The sequence below is a fragment of the Protobothrops mucrosquamatus genome, unplaced genomic scaffold (genome assembly GCF_001527695.2).
Source record: "Protobothrops mucrosquamatus isolate PMUCROS unplaced genomic scaffold, P.Mucros_1.0 scaffold1058, whole genome shotgun sequence".
NCBI lineage: Eukaryota > Metazoa > Chordata > Lepidosauria > Squamata > Viperidae > Protobothrops > Protobothrops mucrosquamatus.
In genome coordinates, this window is record NW_015387290.1 from 230,585 (window position 1) to 236,118 (window position 5,534).

A 5,534-nucleotide genomic window follows, 5' to 3' on the forward strand; every position below is an offset into this window, starting at 1 on the left:
AGCTTAAATTGTTAGATCTCATTATTATGTGGGTGAGGGACCACTAGAGTGGGTGGGGCGGATTCTGTCAGCTCTCAGTAGTGTCCAGAGGCCCAACTCAACTTGAAGGGATTTTATCTTTATCTTGTCAGAAGAATTTGTGTGAAGAGAAATGAGTGCCTCTGACTAGCTGATCTCCCAATAGTAGCATTTTGAATTCTTTATTACTATGTGGCTTAGTTCTTCTAGCTTGTGCATTCTGTTTATTTTGTCCAATTTAAATAGCTTATTATATTGCTAATCTTATTATTCATCCTTTCTTCTTTTCTTTTCTATTCCATGCCAATCATTTATTCTCGGTATTTTATAATAATTACTTTTCCAATTCTATTTTGTAACAATAAAAGGAGAGGAATCAGCAGTGTAACTTGAAAGATTCAAAGCATTTTTTTAAATATTGTAATAGAATACTAAACAACATTAAACAACAATGCCACCTGTTCTCCATTCCTGCATAATGCACACACTAGTATTTCAGGAGACAACATAAGGTTATATGGGTTATTGTTATATTATCTGTACTACATGGCTAGTCATTTCTTCTAAATATATATGGGAAGTTATTAAAATGGTTTCTATCTTGTGTTTCCCATGGTAAACATAATAATATACCAGTCCTGGGTATGTATATAAAGTTCATAGTTACTGATTCTCTTAATTTTAAACTCCCTTTAAAATCAAAGAAAACATGCACTGGGTTAATATGTCATGCTAAATCATGATTTGTTTTGAACCTGATTCATTGACCAAGTTATAGAGGGCTTAGACCATTTTAATTTATTTTAGCCATGGTTTATTTCTGGCTTACTAAAGTAGAGAGAGCATAGAATACCTTGTGTCTCAGGAAGGAATCTCTAAGCCATCTTTTCTTGCCCTCCAAACAAGTGGAAATCCATTTCCATAATCCCTAGTCAGCTCAGTTTTTAGTCAATGGTTATCTGGGATTATGGAAACTAGACTACATAGAGTTGAGGGCATTTTAAATTAATTAGTCCACTTACAACAAAGGTATAATAGAGAAGATCAAAGGACAAAATCAACATTTGTCCTGCTTCTTTCTTCAAAAGTAATTCTATGATTTTGTAAACCAGCACTTTATGCATATTTTTATTAGGAGTAATTTTTGTAGTCACACAGTAAAATGTCATAGTGGAATCATTATGCCATACACTCAGGAGTAAAGTCTTTTGCCATTATGAAACTACATAAAGGAGAGTTTAATTAAAAGCCCAGGTTTGCAGCTGTTCTTCCCTAAGTGGCTTGTATTATTCTGCATTTGACACTTGAGCCATTTAATCTTTCCTTCCATGCCAAATATCAGTTGCCCATTCATTAAATGGCTGTAACCATCCACATTACAGCTGTCTAAATCCTGGTGAACAGGCAAGTATGAATGCAACCTGAAAACACAATTCTCAAGACTAATTTTTTTTATTATTCCTTAATGGAACATAATTGTATGTTGCAGTTTTCCAAGACTGTTGATGTCTTGGTGTGGGGGGCGGGGGCAATTTAGTTTATGTTTTATATCACATTATCTTAAGATTGATGACCCTATATTAAATTAAAGCCAAACAAATCATATTAAGGGGAAACGGCCCCTCCTCAGTCAACAGAAGTTCTGATTTACCACCAGCTTATCAAGTACTTAGGAGGCAAGGGCTTGGCAGCAGAAGCAAACAACAGCCAATGACTGAATAGCCAGCCATCAACACCCCAATCAACATCTAAAAAGTCACATATAACCAGCACCATATAAATACCACACACAAAACAGCCCAAAGCACCACTCTGCTAGAGAGAAGTTCCCTGAAGATGGGTTTGAGTCTGAAAGCTTGGAAGGCAAAACCTCTGGTTCTGGTGACTGACCCAGATTGGGACATGTATATTCACTTTTAATCATAGTAAAGTTTAGAAGAACTATGAGTATCCTCTGCTATTTGGGATCCATGCAATGATGAAACACACAGTGACCAAACAGGACTATTGCCATATACTAGCCCTTTCATTGTCTCATTGGTAATTCCCTCCCTTGCCTTTGGGGAAAACAATTCTCCTTTTCAGGTATATGTGGGCTGTGTAAAAAGCTTAATGATATTCTACCCATTTAATCAGTTCCTAATTATCCATGTTCCTGTATTGTCTGCTGCGCTTTCAATAAGCAAAAATAGGTGAGGTAATTAGATTGAAAGCATATAACAAAAATAGCAAGGGCTAATCAACTCAAACAACCCTTTATGGTATCTCTTCAAGGATGTTGGTGCTTTCTACACAGAATTCAAAACTGCAATCAGAGAAAACCTTAAACAAATGGTTTGGCATAATATGTGAAACCTACCACTTGACTCAAGCTATATATCAGGGGTGTCAAACTACCGGCCCACAGGCCAGATGCATCATGGCAAAACTGCGCCCACCCCATTGCCGGCAATGGAAAAAAAGTTGTGATACGTCGCAACACATCACATAATGTTGAGAGTTTGACATCCCTGAGCTATATAATCTTTATAATATAATACTTTCCATAATAAGTTGCTCACCATCAGTAATGCTGATGGTGATTTTTTTTATCACTTCCTGCAGTGCAGACACAATATAAGTTTAGGATTCAATTTAATTGTTTCTTTTTGACTAAACTTAAAACCCTTGCAGATAAATTTTGATTCTGTGATAAGATATGTTGCTTTTCTGGACTTTTAAAATCAACAGATTTTATGGCATTCTTCCATAGAGTAGCCTTCCATCTAGCAGTAATTTCTGGTAATGTTTTGGATTTGCAGAGATTTCCAAAGAAAGAAGCCACAGCTGAGCTCATGGCTGCTGCAATCAGACAGACTCCATCATTAAGCATTCTGAATATAAACTTAACAGTCTCCGGTGTCTGCCTAAAGCACCTAATCTCTTCAGAAAATATCCTGAGCTACATAAGGGGACAAAGAGATTTTCCATTCCAAATATGAAGGAGGAAAAGCTCAGAGCTCTACAAAAAAATGAAAGCTAATATAAAAGAAATGGAAGTCTTTGCCATAGCAAAGCCTTAACTTTTATCTTAAGGTAGAGCAATTTAAGCATGCCTAGTTATTTATAATCCTGCCCTGTGACATCCTAAACCTTCATGTTTTGTTTTGCTGCAGCACACTGTATGAATCCTATTTTGGTGGTTTATAAACAATGGGTAAGATCTTTGACTGTCATGTAAACTCAGCCAGCTGTGCTTCATTTATCACTCCATGGTTAGGCAGGCAAGGTTTAATGCAGCATGTGAATCCATCATCACTTTGGTGTGCGTTTACTTGCACACACCTTTCATGCTAATTTCAATTAAGTGTGCAGGCAGATGTATGCTACCAATGGGATAGGATCCAAAACCTGCAATTATCTGGGTAGGTTTCTGATCATGTTAATATTTCCTCAAAAAGTAAGCATCAGTTTTTTCAGTGGATCTTTTTTACCATGCTAAATGGGTATTCATAGGATGGCAGTCTGGATGCCAGCTCAGTTAGTGGTCTAGACACAGAAAGGGGTAATCACATGGTACTTTAGATGTAGTCCTAATTAGCAAAACACACTGATCTATAACTATAAAATATGATACAAGCTACATTTGGCTGAATATTGACAAAAAACACATTTGACACCACATTTGGCTGGTTGTGCACCACACACAAAATAAATCATGGTTTGTAAACCATAATGTCTGGGTTGTAAAATTCCAGACAGCCAAGAGATGGTAGCAAAGAGAGTCTTTTGGTCATTTAGAATTTTGCAGGTATTCCTAAATATAGTATAGTAAATGCTCTTCAATACATCAGCTCAAAAGAGCTGTTATCACACTGACCAGACTGAGCCAGTATACCAATCCATATGGTGATTTGTTTGGTTTAATGTGTACAAACCTGACCATAGTAAAATAAGATTTTAGTTTAAATGTGCATGAATGCAATGAATGATGATTAAACAAATTATGGTGTACTATAATATGTAAACCCAACCATTTGAATCAAGGTATATAAACTTAATAACAGAATAATTTCCCGAATATAGTTATATGCTCACTAAAAAAGTAACCAGATGACAAAGTTACTTCCTACAGTTATATTTTAAAAGCTTTCTAACTTAAATGTGTGCATATACTGTATGCCTCTGAGGCAGTGTTCAACAAGTCCCTGCAGTTTTCTTGGCAAAATTTCAGAAGTGGTTTGCATTCCTAAGACTGAGAGATTGGCTGACCAAAGGTCACCCAGCTATCTTCATGCCTAAGATAAAACTAGAACTCCTGATTTTCCAGTTTGTAGGCTGATATCCTGACCACTGCATCACACTGGTTCTCTTAAAGCAGGGATCTTCAAACTTGGCCCTTTTATGACTTATGGACTTCAACTTCCAGAATTCCTCAGCCAGTGTGCCTGGCTGAGGAATTCTGGAAGTTGAAGTCCACAAGTCATAAAAGGGCCAAGTTTGAAGACACCTGTCTTAAAGCAAAGCATGCTACCTTGAATATGAAATCCTGGACTGAACTTCATTTAAATGTCTCTTGAATTTACATGTAAAGTTTAAGTTTGAAGTTTGAAGAATGCTCAGATCCAGAAACAATATATTTAAATGTCTAAACAGTCCACACTTTCTGATTGGATGTATGAAGAAAAATGAACTTAGGGAAATTAAGAATTTGTCCTAAATATGAATTATTTTTAATGCTTTTCTGCATTTGCAATCTGATTTTTTTCACTTTATTTTTCACCATGAATTTTAAGGAAGGTTATTTGCAAAAGTTTCCAGATCAAGATACCTCTTATTACATTTCTAAATTACTAGTATTAGAAGAAGAGGAATCAGCAGCACTCAATGGAATTTCAGTAGTTAGATGAATATAAAGGCTAGGAGCTTGTTTGCTGTCAAGTTCCATATCACTGGTAACTGCCATATGCTAAATAAATAAATAACTGGTAACAAAGTAAGTCAGAACAACAGAGATCTCATCTCCTTAATGCTGGTAAAAGTAGAATCTTGAAAACTTCTAGTAAATTCCCAGTTTTCATTGTGGTAAGTTGATTAAGGAAGAGCCTTCATGTAATACTTGCTTCAGGGTTTTATTCTCCAACGTACAACTAATCAATCATACCATGTTTTGGCCAACCTCATTTTTAGCAGTTCTTGGGACAAAGAACTTATACAATGCCAGTGTCCCTATTCCGGGTAATTCAGATAATACTTCAATAACTTTTAGAATTCAATTTTAATTGAGTATTTATATTATTTTAATAACAAGTATCAATCATTTCAAATATTCAACATACTTCTGTGGGAAGTCAGCCCCCCCCAGACAAGGAAATATTAAAAGGGCAGAATATTATATTTCCTCAAAGGATCTTAAAGAGGCAGAAAAGCATGTCCAGTTTTTCTTAATAGCCCCAAGTCTCCCTCCCCCAAGCAGAAACCAGCTCTGTAGAAATGCAGATTTAAAAAATTATTCAGGAAGGTTGGAGGCCCTCAGC